The sequence below is a fragment of the Cygnus olor genome, chromosome 1 (assembly GCF_009769625.2).
Source record: "Cygnus olor isolate bCygOlo1 chromosome 1, bCygOlo1.pri.v2, whole genome shotgun sequence".
In the NCBI taxonomy this organism is placed as follows: domain Eukaryota; kingdom Metazoa; phylum Chordata; class Aves; order Anseriformes; family Anatidae; genus Cygnus; species Cygnus olor.
This window is the reverse complement of record NC_049169.1, coordinates 84354144-84381109: the sequence shown is the minus strand read 5'-3', so window position 1 is coordinate 84381109 and position 26966 is coordinate 84354144. Positions and strand designations below refer to the sequence as shown.

Below are 26966 nucleotides of genomic sequence, written 5' to 3'. Positions count from 1 at the left end.
CACAGCATGCTATGCTGAATAATGATAAGCAAGTTTATATAGCTGATCACTGAGCAACCAATATATATTGAAATACTGTGAGCTTCATTGGCTCCATCTGCAAGGGAGCAAAATTAATACTGATCAAAAATTTCTCAGTGTACTTAGAAATGATGTAGTAAAAAGGAGTATCATATTCAAATAGCGAAATATATACAATTCGTTCAGGGAATACAACAAGCATCAAAATGCATCTGTCATGCAAGCACCAGAATATTTATGAACTTGCTCCAACCCAAGAGAAATACATAGAAATATGAAATATGTAGTAAATCAACTGGTCAGAAATGGAAAGGAGATTGGGAAAACATGGTCAAGACTCAAAAATGAATTCCTAATACAGAAAGGGGGAAAAAAAAAGAAAGGAAAAAGGAAACAGGAAATCATATTCTAAATGTTAGAGTGAACAGTTTACACGGCAGTACAACTAATACTGTTTTAATTTTCACAACAAAAATAAAAAAAAAAAAGAGGGAAAACATTTAGGCAAAGACAGAAGTCCCTGTTTAATACTCTTATAGGCAATCCTGATTCATTCAAGATGAACTATTGGACAAATATTGCCTACTATTTTGCATTAATCCAAATTATGTTTGCAGTAGTATTTATAATAATGTCTATAAGAGTCCTTTAGTGACTGAAATTTCTGCAAATACAAATCAATTAAAAATAGGCTGCAATTAAGTTTACCTTTAAACTAATATTTACAATGTTATTTTTCTGTTTTATACGTATATTCTAGAAGTAAGAATTTGCACAAATTTTGATTTGAAGAGTACTTACAGCTAGCTAATTAAATATTTATAGTACTGAGTATTAAAAGGAAAATACAAGTGAATAATGAATAAATGTATCTATTCCACTGATGCTGTTAAAACGTTTATATTAATTTTGTTACGTAAAATTCTGGGAGCAAGGAATGGACACACATCTGCGTGGTTCGTACTTAACCAGCTTGTATGAACAGGGAAGAATGGCACCATCAGGACCAAACCTAAGCCAAAAGCACAGGAGAGGAGAACTGTTCTCAGCAGAAATGATCCCAGCCCTTAGCTTCTTATGGGCTAGCTAGTGCATACAACCCAGTGTATACCTGGGATACAGTCATTTGCTCTTATTCTTTAGCACAGGAGGAGAGGAAATTCCTTTACTCCTCCTTCAAATGTCTCTCTCCAAAGAAGAGAAACTGGTGATTTGATAACAGAGTGATTCATTAGACACTTGATGAGTCTCCTTCAGGTGTCCCTACAAAAACTCTAAGGCAGCTCTATTTAAATATCAATTTGCAACTGTTAAACTTTTGCTTTACTTCTTTAACTGTGTAAGATAATGGGAGGTAAGGGAAAAAGAAGAAACTATTTGCTAATCAAAATAAAACCAATATATCTTCCTTCAGAACTAAAAACCCAAAGCATGATTCACTCCATTGAGGAACAGAAAGAAAAAGAAAAAAAAAAAAAAGGAAAATCACCTTATACCCACAAAATTCACAGGTTCACGGTGGATCCCAGAAGTTCTGTTAGCTGACTGTTGGGAAAACACAAAAGGGAATGATTGCACAAGTAGAGCATAAGGCCCAATTAAGGATTTATTGGCATTTAATTGTTATTAATCATGCAATGTTCCGTCATAACAAATCATCAACTATGCACAATATGCTGTGCTTAATAGGTTGCCATAAAACCCCATTTCTACATGTGTGTACATGCACATGCATACATAAGCATGCAAAAAAACACTATTTTTCCCCTTATTCTTAAAGACAAAAACAAAAATACCACTATCACAAGGAAATGTCAGATTTTATTTAAAACTGTGGAAGATATTCATCTGATCGGGTCCTTTGATCAAGGAATTATTACTTTTGTAACTATCTGATGGCCTAATCTGGGTTCCTTTAACTGTTTACTTTTTGTGAAGGAAAGACAGGCCATGAAACTATCATTCCAGGAAAGAAAACTCTCTTGATCCTCAGGACACTTGGAGCTTGGGAAACAGCAAGAGTTTCCTCAGACTACTCCAAAATGCCTCAGCAATGTCCAGGAATGCTGGATTGTCCTTGACCTCTTGCAGAGGCTGCCGAAACCAGTGCCAATTACTGTCAATTTCTTTGGCTTATTCTGCAGTGTAGACACCTGCAGACCATGAAATGGAACAAGATCGCAATTGCTTTCACACAGTTCACCTTGCAGCCAGAAGATGGTAACAACTGTCACTCATTACCTACTGAAAATGTAATCAGATTGACAGTACAGAGATGAAAGTCGCTGTTCTCCGTCATCATGCATCTGCAGTATTTATTCCTTCCACAGGAAGAAGTCAGTCCTTCTCCTCTTCAGAAATTTATAGTTACCCAAATCCCCCAAAATATCAGCCATAAAATACATGTCCATAATATATTAAACAATTAGAAACACTAAGCAAGTTGTCTATGGCAACATTCTCAACTCACTTGTTCCTACAAAGCCAACGAAAAGAGTACACACATTCATGGGCAGGAGAAAAGAAGGGAATGAGAAGGGAGATTGATTTTGTCATGTTCTCAAAGCTTAAATCAATTTGGATTCTAGTGGAATAAAGACAGGAGAAAGCCTTGAGTTAGATGTCCCCCACAACTGCATCCAGTTATCAGCTTCTTTCTAGATATATTAAGAGGATTGTATGTCAGCCATCTCTGATGACCCTCGGTCCAGAAATACATAAGTAATAGAGCAGCAATTTTTTAACTGATCAGTCTTTATGTAAACTGAGAGAAAAAAAGAACTGCTAAAGCTCTATCTCCAAATAACAAGTATAACAACAATGGCAACAAGACATTCCCCCACAAAGTGAAGTTCAACACACACCAAGATGTGGTGGTGAGGAGCACTTGTGAACTGACCTTCAACAATTTCCTCTTACCTTCATATATCAGAAAAATATGATAACTGTTCTTTATTAACTAGGTATCAGGCAGATAGTTTTCTCCAAACTCTAAGCCTGCATAAAGAGCTTTGCTTTACCTACTGAACCAAGAGTCCAACAGATAAGGACAGAGACAGATCTCTACAGCCTGCTGAAGATGTTGTTTCCCATGCCACCTCCTTGGCTTCCTCAGCACATTTTGTACTGTTAGTAAGGCTAAAACATTCAGACTAAGACAGCCTTTGAGGTTTAACTGAAAATAAATAAATAAGTCACAATCTGCAAGAATCTTCATCATTAAACAGAAAAAAAAAATCCAAATGATCACAAAGGAAAAAAAAAAACCAACAACAAATGAAATGCTGGTTAGTGGAGGTCATCTGCTATGGCAACTAATGTGTTTTCCACCCAATTCCTGCCTTACAGATAAAAAAAGTTCACAAATCAAGAAGGATGAAATGATTGCCAGAGGGACCTTCCCTGAAACTAAGGAGGAAGAGGAGACATTTCAGCAGTGAGAAATACTGCTAGTATCAAGTTTTTAACCCTGTAACAAGAGATTTTAACAACAGGGTCTGTAACACTAATTGCACTTTGCCTACCTCTGATAAAAAACAAAACAAAACAAACAAAAAAATCAGCCAAAATGTCCTTTTGCCCTTCCTTCAGGCAAAACGAAGCATAACATCTCTACTTCTTTTTCTGTATTAAAAAAAAAAAAAAAAAAAAAAAAAAAAAAAAAACTTTTTACCTATGCAAATGTTATTTCATTTAATTTCAAAATTCAGGTTTATTTTAAGGTTGTGATACTTCTGGTCATTACTAATAACAGACATATTCAGACTCTATATCGCAACATGTTATGTCTGCAAATGAAATTCATTCAAAGGATGAAAAAGCTTATATTGCTACAAGAACGAAAGAACAAACATTCTAACTTTCTCTCTCTCTCTTTTTTTTTTTTTTTTTTTTTTTTACAGTCAGGTAACTAATTTACAAGAAATCAAGAAGGGACAAACCCCTTTGGGAAAGGAGATTCGGAGATTTAGTATTTGTTATGAAAAGCTATTCACATTTGAATGTTCAAAAGTCATGAATTTTTATGATAGTACGTAACCTTTGTCATTTTACTTCTTCACAATATGAAATTCATTTCATATTTCATTACCTGGATTATCCAGGTAATTTCATTACCTGGATACCTTATCTGAACAATGCTACTGAGTAGCAATTTTGCGATAGCCCTTGAAAATAAGAACTTGTTATTTAACAAACCTAGTAGCACAGTATCACATAATGGATTAATGTACTGTTTTTATTTCACTTGTATTCAGTTGTTTAATATGAGCTTTTAATTCTAACACTCTCCAGTTTTATCTAGTGTTTAAAATTAACAAAGGAAAATATGGACTAAGAACTGAGAAGTAAAGAACATATTTCTCTTTGACTGTTAGCAGCTATTATTTTTTAGCCAGTATTTCTTGAATGGATATTGAAAATGTCATTTTGCCTCAGTTGTTGCTTGCACATTAAAATGGATTCTTCATCCTTCGCATTTTAAGCTGATCCACATTAGGTCAAGTATCTCGTCCTTTTATATTGTTGTATTCTTCAATATATCTTGGTACTTCACCAAGCTAGCAGACAAACTAGCAGACAAGCCAGCAGACTTCACCATACTAGCAAAAAAAAAAATCTCGAATCTTTGTGAAACATTTCATTGAAACTATTTAATAAGAACATCTGAAATACGAAAGATAGTATTCCTTACAAGATTTTAGTTGTTTTAATATGCAACATGCACTTTGATGGCAATGGGGCTTATATAAAGAAAAGTCTTGTGAATCTCCTGCAGAGTAGCCTGTGCTGTAGAAAGGACATCTTACTAAAAGAGTGAATACCAAAAATCTAAGAAGGTAAAGTGAATTAAAAAAAAAAAAAAAAAAAAAAAAAAAAGATCGTGAATACTAATATATGGCTAGTAATATGGCTAATATACTAGTTATTATTATATTGCCACCTAGTTAACATTTGTATCACATAATATTCAACTTTTTTTTTTTTTTTGGCCTCAGTCGTCATCAATTACAATTCTAAAAAGACATTGGCTTCCCAGTGCTTGTTTTACAACTTCCAGTAATTTCTTCTCAGGTAGGAGTTAGACACAGTGCCTAATTTTATTAAAGCTATTAATTCCTTTAATTCCACACATCCACAAACATGTAAGCGTAAACAGGCTACCATACAACAAATACTAATTGACTGAACTATATAGTGTATACATTTCTATACATAATGGTTACATCTGTGCAATTATTTAAGAGTTCTGAAAACTTCCAGCAGATGTGTAAAGACATCCACAAATTCCATGCACATGAAAGAAACATAGTAGTAAGTTGTTTGTACTTATCAATGTGAATTATAACAAGTCAGGTTTGCCACCTAAACTAAGCTTAGCTTCTAAAAACATATCACCTATGTGGTTGGTATCGTCTTAACTATCACTGTAATAATATTATTTTATTTGAGCCCCTAAAGATATAGAAAGAGTGATTGTTTTTTAAAAAATCTAGCTCTCTATTTATTTATAAAGAGTATCTTCAGTTCTGAGACAATGAAAAGAATACTGAAAAATCATATATTTTTTTTTATGATAATACAGTAAAACTAGTTCTGTAAAGATTAAAGATTTTAAACTTCTTTCTTTCTGACATTTTTATTTACTGGCTATTTTGTAAATACTATTTCTTTTTTAAATAAAAACATAATTTTCAATGAAAATTAAGAGAAGGAATCCCAGAAGTCAAAACACAAACACGTGAAAACAAACGTTGCAAAGCTGAGGAACAGATATTGATAGTTACACAGAAAAGACCAATAAACAAGATAAAGCACAAATCATTCTGATTTAAAGCCAAGATTAAGAGTAAAAGAATAAAAAATATTGTACTTAAAATTAGGCACATGGGTAGTAGAAATTCTAGCTTTAGAGATACAACATTAATTTGAAGCATGTTGTCAAAATCAAACTGACCCAAGTAATGTAGTTTCCCACTAAGTATCTGACTAAAGAAGAAAAGAAAAAACATCATGAAACTCTGTGGACCAGTCACAGTTTACTTCTTACAATATCAGAGTGAAATACAAACAGCACATAGACAGATCAAGTAGCGAACCAAATTTTTCCATAATTGTTACCTTCCAAAATTTTTTAAAACATTTTTACCTCTACAAAGGAAGCCACCGAGAAAGAAGGAACAGAAAGACAATAAAAAACAGCTGAAGTGTTTCTACTAAAATAAATAGTCCAGAATAAATCAGGAATCCTGATCTACCAAACATAGATAGATCATCCTTGTAGTAACGTCACTAATAAAAATTCCTCATATGTGGAATTTTTCTTTTATGGTTTACAACCTTCTCAGTTTAAATCCAATTTTTAGTGTAAAAAAATCTCTCGATACTACATGCAATCTTGTATTTTTATTTTGCTTCTGTCTTCCATCTCTTTGTATTATTAAAAAAAAAAAAAACTGAGGTAGCTTTATTTATATACCAAGTCACATGTTCATTCTTCTACGTCAGAAGGTGCCTAAAACTGATGAATATCAGTTTTGAAACCTGTGACTCAACATTGAAATTCTAATTTATTCTCAGCTACAGCAATCATCAGTGCTTTTATTACTATGAACACCCCTAACTCTAGGCTAATAAAATTATTATCAATTAATAACTTAATATTTTGAAAATATTGGAAACAGATTGAAAAATGTTCAACATCTGTATTATTTTATTGCAGATTTTGTTTGTTTTTATGTGAGAACAAAAAATTCTTGAACATATTACAATGGCATCTCTTCTGATTGCCTTCCTGTGTATCACTTGGTTTAAGTTGTTGAGACACGAAGTCTTGTGCCCCTATGTTCTTGCACAAAGTCTTGCAAAGTCTCATTTTCTGTGCAAGTCCAAACTATAAATGATGAATACCCAAGCACCACAAAAACTGAACATAAAATTTAAAATTCCCAGCATAATGACATTATATTCCCAGCATAATGACATTACTGTAAAATTACAGTATGTTAAAACTTCAGAAGGTTGCATAATAAAATTTGTAAATGATTAATATACTAATTGTTGCAACTATAATTGCAGAGGCAAGGTACTAGCAATTGTGGAATACCTAAGGGTTTACTGACTGATATAGCCAGGTGTGAAGAAAACTCAAGTGAATCCTGATGTTTCCCTAAGAATAAACTGTATGAACTATTGTAACTGAAATATAGGTTTATTTTATTGCCTCTGTTTCCTTGCTGTAAAATCAAACAAGAAATGTGGCACTGTTTGTATTGTAAGGGACCACATATCCCAATACCCAATAAACATTTTACTTTCATCATAACTATTGCCCGCAGTTTATTCCTTTTAACACCATTGAAGTTATCTCGTACAGTTAATTTTCATATTAAATATTCAGAGATTTCTCTACACCAAAAGATAAGCTTCATCTAAGTACATTTCCAGAGTAGATCTCCATATTTGTTCAAGTCTTTATAACATGCAAGTTCTGATCTAAGCCTAAAGCACTAAGGCAATCAATGCTGATGAATGACTAGAAATGGCTTCTTTATTCCACTCCTCACTGAATAGAAAGTTTCCATTATCTTCCTCAACATCTTCACTCTATCAATTTGACAGGGGCATGCAGTTCTACACTCCACTGCCTTCACTCTAGAACTGTATACAGCTTTTCTATCTTTTTCTAATATAAAAGAAAAATGATAAACGATACAGCCTAGTGAAAACTTCGTCTTCCCTTGTGTCATCTTTTTTTTTCCTCTTTTAATTGTTCTATATTTTATTAAAATGCATATTAGGATAAATACCCAGTGTCAGTCAAAATATATATGCATAGAATACAAAAGCTTATTTGGACAAGCAGAAAAAGAAATCATTACAGCACAATACATGGTAATCTAGTTAAGTCTGGGTGTAATGCACCTGCAACAAAATTTATAACATCTTATCTTTTTTGACTTATCATTGTACCTGCAAAATATTTCTCTTACAGATAAACATTCTTGAACGAACATTCATTGCTCAAAGATAATTGGAAGAAAATGACAAATACAAAAATGTTCATTCAACTAAGCAGGGTTTTATCAAGCTTTTGACGGTTAGACGACATGTTAATTGTAAAAGCAAAGTATTACAAACATCCATGAAAGCACTGACAACAATATTAAAAAAGGACCTCCCTTTCCTCACCCAGGCCATTTCTGCAAAACCGGTCCTCCCCTGCAGAGTGGTGTTTGCTCCTTCCTAAGATGATCTTGATTTCTATAACAAGGATTCTGTTGCTGCAGGGACCCAAGATACCAATGGTGGTCTTTTAAACCCTAGTTTACTCCTTACTGGCCCATTATATTTCCAGCTTTTGGTCTTTAATAGAGGCATAATGTTCACTGCAGAGTACTGATGAGCTTTCATATTGTCTGTCAACCCTTTTAAACTTGTTGCCTTATAATAAGCAAACATGTAAGAGTCCCCTGCAGACTTTAGTTCCCAACATCAAATTTTGTGCAAAATTAAAAATTATACTTTTTAAAAACATTCTGTATTTGTGATAACTCACATAATTGAATAACATATCTTGGTATTAAGAAATCTTCTGAAGAAGGGATCATCAAGTTCCAGGAGAGCACAGGATGTGGATCCCCTTCAGGGATCACTGTGCAGCAGAAAAGGAAGGATGAAGGCATGGGCTTCACCAAACATCATACTGAAAAGCAGAGCTAAGAATTTTTCTTAACACCCACAACTCCACCACCACTTCCTCTTCATTCCACCTTCCCACCCCAGGAGTCACCAGCCCCACAACCACAGGACGACTTCCATGGGACCTGGCACTTTGGAAAACAGACCACAGCATCACCACATGCTCATTGCCTACCATGGCTACCACATCCACAGTCTCCCATCCTCTCTCTCTTACCTCCTCTACCCTTACTTTTGCAAACGAGAGGCTTCTGTACATAGTTACTCCAGGCTGGGCTATGGAAGAAGGAAGAAGGCAATGCTAACTAGCTGCTGCGAAGACAGCGGAGATTTAGGCCCATGATGATCAAAATTAATAGGTGGCAATAAAACATACTTTTAGAATTATGATACTACAGTGTTATTCTAGCAGTGTCCACTGCATTCTTAAGGGGCCAATAAAAGACCTCTTTATATTAAAATTATCCCCCTAAACGTGGACTAAAATTACATCAACTTCTGTATCATTATAAAAGTTTTAAAAAAAGTAGCACAAACCTCTTCCTCTTGTTTTATGCTCTGTCAAGCCATTCTGCAGGTAAGGTACTGGTTTTCAGACAGAAAATTGAGTTTAGAACATTTTCCATAGAAATCCAACTGAAAGCTTACCTGAGCATGTTCAAGAACTCCAAGAACTTAGGCTTTAAGTATCATAAATGTTTTTTATGAGTGGAAGATTAATTTTAGAACTTGGATTATATATGTTGAACTACTTAACCTGCTAAACAATCAACAGTTTCTGCAAAACAACTGCTTTCCCCCATAGCTTCTGTTTGATACTTAGTTCATCTTTAACAAAGCTTCAGATAATGGGAAGTGAAAGCACTCTTAAGCATTGCATCTCCACAAACACCATCCCATGGCCTTATTTTATCTATATGGCATACTCATTTTAATCCATATTACATGCTCACTTTAAACTTGTGGGTTTTGGAAATTTGTGTTCCAGTAATTAATTCCATTAACCAGTAATGCCTAATACCTGAAGTACTCCATACATATTGGCAACTTAAAGCATTCACTCATGCAAGAATAGCAAACCTGAAAAACTCAGGAAAAAAAAAAAACTAAGATATCCTCATGTCTATGGCATAAAATAAGTTATTTCTCATAATTTTACAAATGGATAGATGAAATTTAAGTTTATTTTGGATGTCATCACTTTTAAACAAAGTGTTCAATATATCTAAGTTTGTTTTACCCGTGTCACCAAGTAAAGGTAGAGTTACTTCCTCAAAAACTAATGGTATCTTAATTGATTTAGATTAAAAAATATAACACCTTCTAACTACAGGCTGGACTCAGAAAAGAAACAAAAAATAAAACTTTTCCTTGTATAACAAAAAATCACCAAGACTTACAACTAATCGTTTTTTTTCTCCATAGAAAATTGTTTAATGGGTCTTCTAAAGGTGGCTAGTATTTGCTTAATTATACAATTTTGTTTTCATCTTTGAGCTTTATTCTTGAGCACCGTCATCCAATAGCAGGTTATGATGAAAAGCTGTTTCAGTGCCCCCGTGTGCAGATCACATCCTCTTATTGAGCTCCCTGCCCTTTCCTACCTGTCCTTCCTCCCTCCCATCTTCAAATAAGAAGTAAAGCTTGATCTTTTCCTTGATCTTTCTGTAAAAAGCAATCTATAATATTGACCTCTAAGAGGCTGCTAGCAATTAGATTTCCCAAGCGGCTACAAGAGTGAAACCAATGTTAGCTGATTCACAAATTGTAACAATTCCGGGGGCTTTTCTGAATAACTCTTCTTCACCAGGCACAGACAGAAACGGGCTGGCTAAGCAGGACAGCCAGCAGCGCTGGTCTCCGCATCACCCTCCCCACAGCTCAGGCTACTGCCCTCTGCCTCGAAAGCTCTCAGCCCATTCTGGAAGCACCCTCAAATCCTTCAGGCACTGCCCCTCAGCCAAAATTCCTACTGTTCATCAAAGCCTGATGTATCTCCAATGTCAGCCATCTCCTAAAGACACATGGTGATGGGAAGCTGCCCTTTTTGTCTCTCATGCAGATGAAAATGCCCGAAAGGTTTCTTAGCTGTGGACTGCTAAAAAGGACCACCAATAGGTGGGTCTGAAACAAACAGCCAGTAGAAGAAAAGAAGTGAAAACGCCCTGCATACCTGCACAGAGATCATCTTCATTATTTAATAAAAGCATTAATTATGCTTTAGAAAGACTGCGCGCAGCCACTTTATTAAGTTTCACTGGAAAATCTTACTTATATTCATATAACTTTGTCTTTATGAACAATTATTTATAATGTAGCATATATCCTAGGAGCGTAAAAATATCATTCAGTAGCCAGCACAGTTAAACACTTCTTGAGAAGTTTCTCCCTTGAAAATTGATTTCCCTACATACCCAAGCTCTGCTATTCTTTAATAACTTAATCCAGAAGAACATCATTCAATTGGTTTGTTTTCACATCTTGGAAGGGGGAACATCAGTCTTGGGGCCTGACCAACACCAATCTCCAGATGAATCCTGTTGTTTTGTGCTCGATGTTTTATGAAGCATTTTGCCAACAATTTTATCTCCCAAATACTCTCACAAAGCCTATTCAGGTACCAAAGTCAGCAGACCATAGGCTGTCCCAATACCCTCTTTCTTTTCCATCTGTGGACAGAACCACAGGCCATTCATGTGTAACGACCTTGATACTAAAGGACTCCCCAGGCAACTAGAATCTGTTAGTCAGTGGGATCTCCTGTCTTTAAAATAACTTTATTTCAGATGACTAGGGAAAAAACAGTGAAATATTTGCAGCCATTGTCACTGAAGTCCTTTTGTGGACACTGCAAATAATGCAGTATCTGTTAGAATAAAATAGCACCAATTCATTTTTAAAACTAAATTCATTCTGAAGTCACTAAGAGGTCTCTACCATATATTCATATAAAATTTTAATTCCAGATTAATGTGTCAGACCATTTGTGTACATGTTGAAAGAACAGACCTGCAAGCAAATTCAGCAGTCACTGTTTGCTACACAGCCTCCCTGGGTGCAGCATGTGGAAGTGACCTATAGCACGAAGCCAGCTGGGAATTGTGTTCTCGGCTTTTTAAGAAACTGAGAAGCCCATTCATGCAGTGGACAGCAATTCTTTAATGCAATGGGCTGGAAGCACAATTGCTGAATTTCGCAATTTTCAAGTTACAAAGGAAAGTCAGAGCTTTTTTCTTCAATCTTTTCAATAGGGCATTTGCAAAACTATCCTACTTTCCTCTCCTTCTCCTTTATTAAAAGAAAAAAAAAAAAAAGCTGCTATGGTAGCCACTAGTGCAAATTTAGAACACCAAATTAGGTGTGGAAAAGAAAATAAAAAGCACCTTTCAAAAACTGTGCTTCATATAATTCTTGATATGTATGCATGTACGATGTACATGTGTTCAAAACTGAAAAAAAAAAAAAAAAGTCACACCGGAAAGTCTTTGTATTGTTGAAGGACGTGCAAAATTTGACAGTCATATGAATCAAGAGCATCAGTTTTGCTGACATCTCCAAATCTGGTAGGATTACCTAAGGAAGAAGGTACAGAAAGTTGTTTGAGATCTTCCAGTGCGAGCTAGCAGAGATACATTCAGACCAGAATACAGGAGCATGGAAACATATAGGAAATGTTCATATGAAATTTAAGAATGAATCATTAAGATTATACAACTAATATTCAATGTCTTACTGACACTTCAGTTTCATCATAAGAATATCCCAATTAAAAGAAACAGCTGAGAAATCTGTCAACGTTACCAACTATTCTGTGTTGCCTTATGGAAAACACTTGGTGCTGGCATTATGCTAGCTACAGAATACCTAGTGCAAAGTAGATTACACCAGCATAAGAGAACAATCTTCTGAAAGAGTTTTCTGTGTCTTGGAAAGCATTGGCCTCCTTTGACATTTTCATTCAGAGAATAGATCTTAATTTAAAAGAAAATGAAGGCACGAAAAAGGTAACATTTCTCTCTGAGATGTCAAGCAAAATGAATGCACAGCATGATCTTGTGTTGTCAATGCTGTTAGAGACCATCACTTTATACAGCCAGAAATATAGCACTGTTACTGTTAGCCTACACTATTAAGTTTGGTATTACTCAAAGTTCTCCATAATGTTCAGGGAAAAAAAATAAAATAAAATAAAATAAAGAATTAGGCTATTAAAACCATAGAGCTCAACAAGAAAAAATTTGTAATGGTAACAAAAGCAGAATACTAGCAGAAATCTGAGGTGAAAAAAACCTGTGGCCTAAATAGTGAATGAAGGGATAAAAGAGTAAGCTGTTCTGCACACCATGAATTTAGCATTTTAACCTAAATATAAATTGGAAAAAAAAAAAATCCACACTGGCATCAATAAAAACAGGATTAAAATTAGGAAGAAATTCCATCCTTCTTGACATTCTGTCAGCTTTTGGGGTTTCAGGAACAAATGTTTTGTCCTAATGCAGATTTAAAAAAAAAAAAAAAAAGTTTTCAAAGAACTTAAAGCTTCTATTGATTTCTGCTATTTTCTGAAAATGATCTGGAATTTGACACCAGCATTTTTGCCCTTTTTTGGATTCTCCTTGATTGATTTATTTTCTCTTTTTTTTCCCTTTCATTCTTTGAATACATTTCAGGAAAGGATTTTAATTTAGCTAGACAAGACTTTCTTTTGCAACACTGTTGTGACTCAATGAGCAAAAAAAAAAAGCAACAGCTGAAATCAATGACTAAGGGCATACAAAGATGAATTCTGGCACAGCTAGCTGGTATGATTGAAAAATTTCTGCACCAGATGCTCATTACTGACTCTGTTTGGTCATTTCAGCACAAAGTTATTTAGATTTGATAGAAGCCTCACTGTGATTTGACCAACAGCATTTAAACAATCCATTAATTCAGCTGCAAAAGTAGGAATCACTAATAAGGTGGCAACCATTTTAAACAACTACATTTACTGCTGGAGAAATCATTAGTCTGTATCCTACAGCTGTTTGATATCAGGAAGTGTGCACCTTGGCCTTTGGTGGGTAGTAAAATCCATGTGCTAAGGTTTTGATAGTCTAGCACAATGACTGCAAATAAATCGGTGCAAAAATACAAGGTGCGTTTTCTATTTTTAATTCTCTTTCCCTATTTGTTAGGAATTTCTCTTATTTTACCTTAAAGGGAACAAAATTATTCACTAGAAGCGCTAGTAATAGAAGTTTTAGCTCATTTTGAGTAACTTTTTCCATCAGAAAGACTTTCAAATGGGACTTTTCTTATATTAAAGATCAAAACCATAAAATGATCAACTTTAAATCCAAAAGTAATAGGAGACACTATTCAAATCAAAGCCGTAATTGAAAAGTGTCTTGTTGTTGTTGTTGCAGCTTAAATGTTTTTTTTTTCAAATACATAAAATAATAATAAATATAAGCATAGCGGCTGTTGCCATTGAAACAAGCAAGTTAAAATGACTTTCAGCTTCTTAATTACTTAGTGTTAACATGCTAATACCTTTGACACTTTGGTACTACTTAATCCATAAAATAAGTGCAATATTTCACAGCTTTATTCTTCTCTAAGTACCTTCTGCCCTCAAAGAATATTAGAATTGCTTAACATAGGATCAAAGGTTCAATTACTTTTCCCTATTGTCCAATTAAGATACAAAACAGTCAAGAAAATAAAGCAAACATATAGAAAACGAGAAATGAAAATTAATATGTGCAGTGAGAACAACGAGGAATAAATATCAGAAAGAGAATTGTTACAACGCCTAAAGGTGATGAAGTAGAAAGAAGCAAACCAGAAAGCTAGAAAAGAACAGGTCAGAATTTCAAGAGAAAAAAAGACAGTAAAAGAAAAGTAGAAAATAGCTTCAGTCAAATATATTTGACAGTCTGGGCCCTGGATTAAGAAGCTACAGCACACAGACAAAAAAAAGTATAATTGCATTATATTAAGTGCGTATTGCTGCATCAAGTGCAGTCATTTCATTTTGAAGACAAAAAAGAAACAGTAAATGTCTAATGAAAAGCAATGAAATAGTCTATCATAATCTACTTTACAAGAATAGATTTGGAGGGGAAATACTCAAGTAGAAGAGCACACACACACCCCAACCAGTAAGATTTGTGTGTATGCAGAGTATAGGTATACAAAACAATAACAACCTCGATCTACACAGGGTCATTCTTTTAGCTTCTTGCATGCATCTCCCATAAAAAATAAATAAAAAAAAATTCAGAAGTTCCCTATGCTGAATCCAGTTCAGTAGATGTATCCAACTTATGTCAGTGCTTTTATTCAGCCAGACTGAGTTCAAAACAATTTGCCTGAATATATTCACAATCAAAGGGTAACATTTCATTAATAAACCATACACAATGATATCAAAAAGAGCATTGGTTTTCGTTCGTTTAATGGGCTATAATAGAGACCACATTCATGTTTGAAACCTGTTATTACTTTCCTAAAATAGCAGTAAGTGAAATGATCCCATTCATTCAGCTTGTTTAGTGGATAGAAAATACGAGTAAAACCACCTGGCACAACAAAAGAAGAAAAAAAAAAAAGGTACACAAAGCTGTATCAGAAAAGAAGTCTGAACCTTAACCAGGCTTGTGACACATAAATAATGCAGGGTTCTCATTTTTCATAATATTGGACAGTAATTTTAATTTTCATCCTTTCCTGGAATCTGCATAAACAGTAGCTTAAATAAAAACCCAAATAGATCATTGATTGGATGATGAATTAAAGCTTATCTCATTGATTACAGTTTTATAGACATGCTTACTAGACAGGCTTTAACTAGGTACTTAGGATAAGACACTAACTGCCTGTTAGACAGATAGATAACTGCTAGCAGAGCTTATGAATAAGAAATCAGGAATCTGGATGACACTCACCCAACAAAATTAAATTGCTTATAGTTTTCTAATTTTAGCTCATGTTTGCAAGTTTGCAATAAATGAATCTACTGTATATAATTGCAAATCATATGGAAAACTCCGAAATATTTTTACAGTTCAAAATATATTTAAGAACCATTCAAACATTAAAAAGCTAAGAGATACTTGTGTTTCTCTTCTCAAGATGAAAGCTCTAAAACACAGAAGAAAAGAGAGAGCCTGGTGTCAGGAACTTGGGGAGAAACAATAGCTCACTGTAACCAAAGTCACCATCACTGAAATGAGCACCTAACTAGCACAGTTCTGTAAATCATCCAGTTTTGTTTTGTGCTTGTCTCCATTGAAAAAAATGTATGAGCATCGTGGAAAGGAGTATCCAAGTAGCCAGAGATACTGTCCCAACTGGCAACTTCATAAATGAGTAGCTTACATCTCATCTTAATTACTGCATAGTACAAGCTGGACTAGAGTTTATCTCCAAGAAAGACCAGCAACTTCAATTTCACAATATTCTGTGGCAGCTCAATTGCTCAGCTGCCTTTCCTAAGCCGATGCAGGTAGAAAGTTATCTTGTCTCTTCTGGAAGATGCATATTTTATGATGTTAAAAAATAAATAAATAAAAAATGTATTCCTTCAACATCAAACCAGGAGTCTTCATTTCAACACACTGCTTTATCTGCCAGTGAGTACCATCTCAGTGAGCTTATGTTCCCTCCCTGTCTTTCTTCTCCTTACTATCATCTTACTCCTGCATAACTCTCTATCTTGCAAGCTGAATGAAGGATAATATGTTTTATTTAGATTGTAAGTCACACAGCTTATTTTCTGTGCTATAAGTAATAAAACAAAAACGTAACAAGATGTTCAATTAAATTGCACATCATAGACAAGGTACACTGTGCCCTGGAACAGCTTCCATTCGCTGCATAGAAATATGCTGTAGACATGACAAATCTTTGCAAAGTTTCTCTTAGTAATTACTCTGCTTAATGCAGGCTGTCATTACATGGTAGCTTTGATATGGAAAAATATTTAGTGTCATACGCCTTGTGCAAAGCTGCCAGCAGTAAATACGAACGCCTTAAGCAGAGCTATCTCAACTGCACCTTGTATGCCCTCCTCTTTGAACCCGAGCCCTGCACGCTGTTTGCCTCGACCTGGCCTGCTGGGCCAGCAAACTTCAGCTCACCCATGCCACTGGCCAGAATCATCCTGCAGGGTAGCTGAGGCTACAGAGGGTACTGGGCCTTGCCCACCAGGTAGGCGAAGCCACCTCGCACCCTGCCGGAGGCCGGGCAGCTCACCCATGGTTGAAGTTGCGCCCTGTGCCCCTGCAGTGGGAGCTCCTGGCTCCGACCCAGCTGTTTTATTTTCAGTGTTATATGTCTACCTTATCATCACTTTAAAGTACAATACAGACTTTATAAAGGATTTATTTACCCTGGGAATAAAAGGTATGTTAACAAAAAGCCTTTGATTTAATTGAGGAATGCATGTGCATCTGAATTAAAAAAAAAGTCCAAGAGGACAAAATAAGTAATAGGTATCAAAACACTCGACTATTCATTCCTTTAGTTTATTCTGCTTTCACCCAGAATAAACCAAGGCACAGTCACAGTGCCCAAAAGCCTACTAAATTCAAATTTCATACCAAACTGGGGCATCTAATGAAGTATTAAAGTTTTTCACAGGCAAGGGAAAATCCTTTACAAAGCTATAGCCTAAGCACACCTTTTTCATTAGACATTGTCCTGACTGCTTGAATTGTTGTGGTACTTCAGAAAACGTGTAGCTTGCCTGTACCTTGATTCCGCAGCTGCAGGGGAGTCAGCATGAACGCAGTGCCTCAGGTTGTTGATAGGAAGTGCAATGTCTACTTTTGTGTCAGCTGAATATTAAACATGTTTATGAAAAGATTTGGGAAAATGCTTCTGTTTTCAAAAGTTATTTTTAGAGTTAGGCAGTTTGTGGTTCAATTAACACCGCGAGACAGTCTCATACAGCTAGGGGAGGAGGGAGAGGAGGAAAAGCGGGATGGGAGGATGGCTATGCTCTAATTTATTCTTACAGAACTGAAGCTATAATCAGTTGTAACTATAAACTAATGAAAACTGAATATCAAGTTTTATTTTAACCAAGAAGAAATATCAACCTGGCAACAAAAATAAAAGTTTACTTTTTTTTTTTTTTTTTTTTTTTTAAACAGTGCAACATAATTTCTCTGACATTTACAAAAGCAAGTGGTTTTGGTTACTATTGTAGTTAGAAACACAAACCTACACAAAGAAAGATATTGAAGAATAATGTCAGCATGTAAACAAAGCAGGTGTAATTAATCAAGATATCAGAAGATGACATTCCTGCAGAAATTTTTAAAGGCATCTATAATTTTAAAATACAGCTTGTTCTTATGTACAACATTTTGCATTTAGAAAACATACTGTACCCCTCTAGACATCTAGTAGTTACTTAATTGGATAGCAATGCAAATGGCATTGGTATTTTCTAACTGATTTGTTTGTAACACTATTAAAGTGTCTAAATTAAATTTTCACTTCCCTTTGCTTTGCTTTTAAGCTTCATTAAATGAGACTCGGATTATTTCTACAGAACATATAAGAACACAATCTATTCTAGGTTCAAGAGATGTATGTGACCAATATTTTGTGACTGTTCTAATATTGTCACAGGTTTCACTAATAATGAATGTTGCCATAAATAATCCAGAGTTTGGAAAGATTGGTCCTGTTTCAGAAAATACTGATAGAAGAAGGAACTGTCTTCACATTACATATTAATATTCATTTTCCTGTACTACCTTTTTCAAATCTAAGTTTCCAAACAGAATCCAACCTAATATTTAAATCCACAACCTCAAGATTTCCTCTTGTGAACCAACTGTACAGTTATACAAAGGTACGTGCAATTGTGAATAATTCCCAACAATAGAACTGACACAAGAGAACAGACAATAAGATAATATTCAGTTACCTCATTTGGTAGATTTACATACACAGATAGTTGGAAATTATTATGAAATACCTCTGAAGTCTGCAAACGACATTGACATTTGAATCAAGTTTGGTTCAAAGACTAGTCTATACATTGTAACTATTATCTAAGAAATCACTAAATGAAAATAATTCAACGCTGAATAATTTCATATGGGGTGAATTACTGACCCTACCTCATTGGAAAGCAAGATTTCCATTTCCGTCAATGAGGCTTATCACTTTATTCTCTGTATTTCAATTTAAATAAATAGTATCAAATTTGATACAACAAATTTTGTGAAAACCAGGTTTTCAAAATGAGAGAAAAATAGTTTCTTGTTTTCAAAAGACACCTGAACTTCAAGTGTTTTTCATTAGTTCCTGGGAAGTTAGTTTGTTATATCAGAATATAAAACCAGAGATACCTGAATACACAGAATACTTTTCGAAGCTTCCCCCCATCTTTTCTGGAGATTGTTAGTTACCATTTTAAGCAGAAGTATAATAGGCTAATTGCAGAATAACACTTTGACAAACAATCCTATAGGCAAAATAAGGATGCCATAGTAAAATGGCTGCCAGGCATCCTGAATCAACATTGTTCACTGTGTTTTAATACACATTTTCTACCATGAGTCTCTGAATGCATGAGTACTAGATATCTCTGTACTCACGTATTCTTCTTTGCACATGCGGTACACCAAATGGCATTATTTAGCAACCTTTATACAAACTTTTTTTTCCATAATGTTTTCCTGCTTTAAATACACTCTCAAAATTCTCATTTCCTAGAAATAGGCTATGTCCATGTCCTATGAACATTACTGCACAAGTAGTATGGATATATGAACACTGAATAAAACCAAATTTCTTAGTTTAACCGTATACCAAAGAAAAGAGTTACTGGTACAGCATGTAGAACTTCCACGAGAACCTAAGAGAACAACCTCTAACACATATTTTAAACATTTCCTTCCTTCTACAAAGAAACCATTAAACCATATTAAAACAGACATTTGACAAGCCAGGCATCCATGTTCACACCCCACTGTAATTTTCAGAAAAAAGGGATCACTCGGTTAACACCACAGGCTTTTAACATTAATTTCACAAACTATTTTAATTATCTTTTAAATAAACTACAATTTCTGCGAAGTCATAACTGATTATTTTTTTTACTGATTTTTCTGATCATATACACAGTGGTTGATAAAGTCCAATATATCTCAACCATGTTGTTCAAAGTCTTTCAGAAAAATCTATTTCCAGTTCTAACAGCCATATGGAAGATGTAAATAATGACTAAGGAGAATATTACTGTTATACCAGAAACTAAAATTTTCCTAACAACTTCTACAGAACGAACACAACCCCAAAACTTAATGTTGGCCATTAACAAAACTCAAAATATAATACATATAATTTATAAATATAGTAGCCATGCACAATATTTCTCAAAACACAGGATTACAGTTTACTTTCTTGTACTCGTTTTTCCTTCATAAACAACACATCTACAAAGACCTCAAAGTTAGAAATTGTACCCTAAATATATAATTTAAATGTCAGAAGGACAAAACAGTCAGAAAAGTCTATGAAAACTCAATAACGCATACCATTCAAGCATCTCCGTATCAAATACCTTTTCAAATGTTACAGATTTTTACATGTTGTTAATATAGGAACCAACTACAACACTGATTAAAACACCACTGCACAAGTTGTTACCAATTATTCACTTTTGCTTATGTGCTCATTTAAAAAACAAACAAAAATGAATATTTTTCTTACTTACCCACAATGTACTATAGAAAAGCATTAAGCATACTTGACAACCAGGCATTCTGTTAACCTTCAGTTACTCACCTAGGAAACAAAAGAAAACACATAAGTACTCTTTTGTATGGGGAGAAAGAATACAGCATTAATTTTTAACATATGTAATAACCTTCTACATTTTGAACATCTCTGAAATAAAGTATTTTATCTTTTAATCCAAATTAAATGAAAGGAGCAGGAAGTATTTTATGTAGGGAGATGGACCACAAAACAACAGTTAGGTAGAAATTCCATATTTGTTGTGTAACATCCAACCAGTTTACTCATCTGTAGAGCTCATACAATACTGTTCTGCTACCACAAGAGGAGTCTCAAAATCTTCTGAAACCATACTGGATAAAGATACAGTGTTCCAAATACGCTGCCTGAAGCAACATTTTAGTAGAGCACTGTTACAAAACTAATTAACTTTTGTAACTGCCATAATAGCTTTCAAGGTTTACCACAAAGCCTGGTGGGAGATCCAACATTTTGCCCAATAAAGTTAGATAACTTTTTTGAACTGGCATATTTATATGTATTTTAAAGCTTATTTTCTGTTCAACAGAACAGTGAACATAATATGTTTTAAGTAATGCCAAACATATAATCAATGCTATGTTCTTCCAGACGTTTATTGAATTCAGCATTTATTATTGAGTAGTGTGTGTGAATGGAAACCAATGATGAATATCAGAAAAAAAGGTTTCTTCATCAATATATATGCATATTTGTATATGCATAAACCACATTTGTGGGGGAAAAAAGCTCAGATTTCATGTTTTAAATAAATAGAAACAATAAAAATAATGACAATGCATCATTACTAAAAAAACCTTACATTTTCCTGCAATATATTAAATAAAAATTGCAATATCTCTAGGAAAGGTTAAGTTTTTTCAAATTTGGGAGGTTTTACTGATGAATTAAACTACAAAGGATGTTATGAAATGTAAAATACTAGAAACTGAACATGAAAGAAAATTGGCTAGTCTACATGAATGGAGAAAATTTACAAGAAACATCATTTTTCTGTTGCACCTTTAAAATGGTACAATGTCCATATAAACAATGTTCTTGACATGAGATTTGTTTTGTTTTTAATGCTGGTATAGAAAGTACTTTGGATTCCTCAGGCTTTTGTGTGCTGCTAATGTTCTTTTTCTATTAAGATTATTTTGTAAATTTTGTGTATTTTTCACTGCCCAGCCAATGTATAGTTATAATTGTAAGCAAAGTTCTCCAAAAATGCAACTCACAAAAAAACAAACAAACAAAAAAAAAATCCCAGCTACTGCCTCAAGTGTGACACTAGTGGCACACTTCTACATCTCAGTGCATGGATGGCCACTGAGCCACCTTGCTGATGCAAATCACACTTTAGTACCCTGAGGGCTAGATCCAGACTGCTTAAGCGAGAATTTGGTGCAAAGTGCAAATAGGATATGCAAAGCACTTTGCACAATCAACAAGAACTCTGGACACTTCTAATAGCATGCAGAGGACTACTAAAATCATTCCTGTTACTCCCCTGCCATTCTTTGTTAGGTTCTCTTTTACAGAGGGCCTTCAGCAAAGACTTTAGGATATATATTGCAATGTTTAGAAGATTAGATGGGCTTACTGTCTTTTAATTTTTTCTATCATAGCACATTTTAGGTGTCATTTCAAGCTCTTGTATGTATCCCAAGGTTCAGATAAAGCAGTTTTTTGTTTTGTTTTGTTTTTCCTCCTCAGTGTACCCTCCCCCCTTACCCCCTTACCCCCTTCCCCCTCCCGCCCAGCTTCACTTTTCACAGAATCACAGAATCATTAAGGTTGAAAAAGACCTCCAAGATCATCTTCTGGTCCAACCATCACTCTACCACCAATGTTACCCACTAAACCATGCCCCTAAGCACAAAGTCCAACTTTTCCTTAAACGCCCCCAGGGACAGTGACGCCACCACCTCCCTGGGCAACCCGTTCCAATGCCTGCCTGCCCTTTCTGAGAAGAAATGTCTCCTAATTTCCAACCTGAACCTCCCCTGGTGCAACTTGAGGCCATTCCGTCTAGTCCTGTCACTAGATATCTGCGAGAAGAGGCTGACCCTCAGCTACCCACAACTTCCTTTCAGGTAGTTGTAGCAAGCAATACGGTCTCCCCTGAGCCTCCTCTTCTCTGGACTAAACAGTACAGGTTTTTTTTTGTTTGTTTGTTTTTTAAATACCACCTTACTTTTTTGAGTTATCCTCAGATTTTGCACACTTCTGATACCTTCAACTCTTTCTCTCAATGACAATGAGTTTTTAATTGTCTTGTGTGTTTTTTTGACTTCCTAGTACTCCTCTGTGTGTGTTACATGTAAGTTATTAAATAAATACTACAATTAGCTTATCTATAATTTGAATGAAAGAAGATACATACACACATACTCTGCTTGAGAATACATGCCTAGGAAGTAAATAGCTCATTCCCTATTAGAGTGCATTTCATCTAGGCTTCTACAGTTATCTTACAGCCATAAGTATAAATCCCACTTCCAAAGATATGTAATTGTTTTTTAATAAAAGTATACAAGAATTAGCTTAAGCCAAATATGTATATTTTCTTAAAAGAAGGTGAAAATAGTTTTAAAAAACACTATTAATAATTATTTAGAATTCCAAAAGAACACTGAAGATGTTCACGTTTAATTCTAAAGACACAGATAGTTGAGTTTTACATGACTACCTTTACCTCAACGTTAATATACACGCAATGTTCAAGACTAACATTTCAGAACTCTAATTTTGTTTTTGCTATTGAAAAAGAGTCTCATCATCTTAAAGGTTTGCATTTTTAGGTTGTGTTGCTTCTAAGGATCTTCTGGCTACAATGTCGAACAATACCAGTTGATACCCAGGCCAGAAAGGACAAGGAGTCCCGCTCTTAGTAAAACTGTAGTAGAAAGTTGTAAGCAGCAAAACAATACACGAACATATTACAGCACCTAGCCCTCCCTCTCTGCAGTAACTTAGGTCCAAACTAGACCTTTTTACAGGTGGCACCCTGCAAACTTAAACTCTGCACAAAGCCAAGTGGCAGTTCAAGTAGTCATGATAGCCCCGGGGTACTTTTTGTAAACATCTGCTCAATGCAAAAGACAGAAAAGTTACCTACTCAGAGAAGACAATTTATGTGAAAGTTTAAAGAGAAAATATTCAGTGTGTTTATGTGGACTTCAAGTGTAGAAAACCCAGAACTGAGGTTGAATTGTACACCTGAAGACAGAATTCAGCTGGCCTGTATACGAAAAATCCCATGACATTTTTAAAGCAAAGGTTATTTTCTGAAAACTTTCTAGTCAATTAGCTATTTAAGAAATCATTAAACTAACTGAGGTCAGTTCTTTATAAAACTGCAAAAAAAAAAAAAAGTGTTAGGAGGTTTATTTCTTTTCTAATTGTCTTTGTGCAGAGTCTTCGAACTTCCAATGCAATTAACCTTAATGAAAACTTTAACAATAGTTTAAAGATAAGGGAACAGCGTTGTGGTTATCCTAGATAACATACATCCTTCACAAAAGGCCAAACAGTGATATTCTTCTCAGAACTCTCCACACACCTATGCTTTTCCAACCTGCATAACATCCGTAATCATCTCATCCTGGGCCCAAGCATAACTTTTCGTTTCATGCACTTGTAATACATTTTTTTATGATAATAAGTAGTAAGGATGCAATTTTTTCACTAAATGCTGAAATATTTTCTGTCACACATTAGACATTGTTTATTTTTCTCTAAGTAACAGGTACTTGACATTATAGATGTATTCAACTTTCACCCACACAAGAATCCTAGTAAACACCACTGCAGTCATCCTGTGGAAGAATTAAGTGTCATATTTCATACGATACTCAAAATAGATGAAATATAGTATCAGTAAGAACGACGGACCACTGCTCCAAGGAACAGGAAACCCACAAACCCGCACCTCCTCTTGGCTAACCAGCACTGAGGCATGCATGATTGGGTTCCAAAAGCCAGAGACTGCTCCAGGCCTGGACAAACTAGCTTCTTCTTGGTGACCTTCTCAAGAAACAAGAAGCTAGTGACTAAGAAATGAGAGACCCATAAATCTAATCTAATTTAGTTAACACATTCTCTAGACAATGCAACTAGCTGTTAAAAGATGGTAGGACAAATCAACACAGATATAAAATAGAAACCCTATAATTTATTTCCAGTTGCAAGCAACCCACTCGTGCAATAATATTTTGAAAGTTTTGTATTTGAGCTACAAGTAACTCACTTTCTAAACAGGAAAACTTCCCTCCAGCAATTACTTGAAAGCAATCTGAATTATTTAGAAATATGATTTTGTGAATAATTAGCTGCTTATATTTTGCATAATCATCTTCAGAGATACAAAGCCATTTTTGTGCTGTTATTCTTTTTCAAATACAATGTGTTTCTTTCATCTATACAAAATATGGGTATGAGTATACTAGAAAGTAATTGCAATTATCGAAAGATCAAATGTATGATAAAATTAAAGTATTGGATCAAAGCTTTCACATCGTTGTCAAATACATTTGGAAACATACTGTATGATTTAAGGGTATAAAACAGCTCATGTATATTCAGACACGGGCAGATGAACACGCACACACAATACTACAGAGGCTCTCTTGAAAATGTACTAAATGTGATACTTGAAAGTTTACAATAGTATTCTAAGATCTTTATACTACTGAAGAAACTTTCTCAGACTAGTGGCAGTCAAAGTAACATCAAAATCACACGAAAATGTGCACACATTTATGTATCTGCTTTTTGAAAGTTGGCACAATTTAAATTCACAAAGATTAAAGGGAAGCTCAGATTTTCTATCTAATTTTAGCATTTACTATACAAAATTTTGAATTAAGACATGGAAATAAAACATGCCATAATTTATGAGTGTTGGTTACAGTGTTCATTTTTTGATACTTCTGGAATTAAAACAATACATCCCTTTAGTAAACCCTCTGATAACTGGAACCCTGATGTGCGTGACAACTAAATGAGCTTATTTGAGTTGAACTTTGTCTAGCTATTACAAAAAAACCACAAGAATAAATAACTTAAAAATGGTATATAACACCTTTATATTTACTGCCAATCAATACTGAGGCTAGAATCTTAAGATGAGATCCTGAGTTACTACATCATACTGTGATAATGAATTGACCCATGTTTACTTAAAAGCTACTTTTTGAAGTTTAGAGATATTATTAAGATAGTCTTTACATATTTTGTTATAAGCTTAATAAGATCTCTATCATTTCAATGCTAAGTGCCCAAGAGAAAGACATCACTTGAATATTAAATTTGAAGGAGGGTATTTTTTAATGAAAAGTGAAAAATCAACCTGCAGCAATTGTGGACTTGGAATTTTCACTTACTATTGTCTTCCAAAACAAGATAAAGCTAAAAAGTTGGATGATATGATTGTCTTCCAGATATTAATAATGTCCTTCTCCTCCTCCCTGTATGCTGGCCTCAAGTTGGACCCAGCAAAGTCTGCACACCTCATTGACTGCTCCATGGTCAGCACCTGTGCTACACTGCACATAAAGAGGATCAGATTCACTTACAACCACCACCACCTCCCCCAGTGCCAGCCTTTTCTGGCTCCAGGATAGCACAGACACTGCATTTGCAGAGCAGCTTAACTTCTTAGCTGTTGAATGATGACCGACTTATCCCACTGGAATATAGGCTACAGGGGAAAAACAAAGTGCTTCAGAGAAAGTGTCCTATACGTGTTTAGTGTAGACACATCTCTGAAAAAAAAAAAAAAAATCAAATATAGAATTCAATGTTTGCCTATTGATTTCCAGAGTATTTTAAGCCATAATGAGATGAGTGAGAGCTATGAAAAACAAGATACTTAAAAATCTGGTTTACAAGTCTAAAAGGGCTGTATCTTCATTCAGCTTTAGAAGTAAACCACGTGAAAAATACCCATAGCATAGACATTGGTTTCCTAATTCATCCATATATTAACAGCCACATTTTAAAGTCATTACCATTGATTCTAAATTATGGTTCCAGAATGCATCTTAAATGATACAGGGAAAAAGAAAAGAGAAATTTGCTGCTAACCAGGCTAAACAGCTTTCCTTCAGTGGAATGACATCTACTGACACCTAGGAATGTTATTTTTAAATAGCACATGATATGCTTGTTGTTACAACTGCTCCAAGCACCTGGTGAAATTTGCAGCTGAGAAGGCCTAACAATTTAAAAATAACTGAATCACAGCTTACTTTTAATGTCAAATAATATAATCACCTGTGTTTAGTATTATGCATACTTAGACAAGCTGCCCATCTCTGTTCCCAATAACTTCTTTCCTTCTGTCATCTCAAACTTGACATTTTTCAATTCTAAGTATACAGATTTTTTTCCTTGGATGCCCTGTCATTAAAACTGTCACAAACTGTAACTATTTATGTGTATCTATGTAGTGTTAACATAGCAAAATCTCC

At 34.7% G+C, this 26966-nt stretch overlaps 1 protein-coding gene and 1 long non-coding RNA gene across 4 annotated transcripts in view; both read right to left on the bottom strand.

Annotated features, from left to right (window-relative positions):
- CADM2 (cell adhesion molecule 2) overlaps positions 1-26966 on the bottom strand; it is a 667772-nt gene that overhangs the window by 522351 nt on the left and 118455 nt on the right. The window lies entirely within an intron of this gene.
- On the bottom strand, positions 4143-26590 carry LOC121074507. Its single transcript, XR_005822393.1, has 3 exons — positions 26505-26590; positions 20447-20517; positions 4143-4622 (listed from the first exon to the last, which is right to left on the bottom strand). It is a non-coding gene; the product is annotated as an uncharacterized LOC121074507 (long non-coding RNA).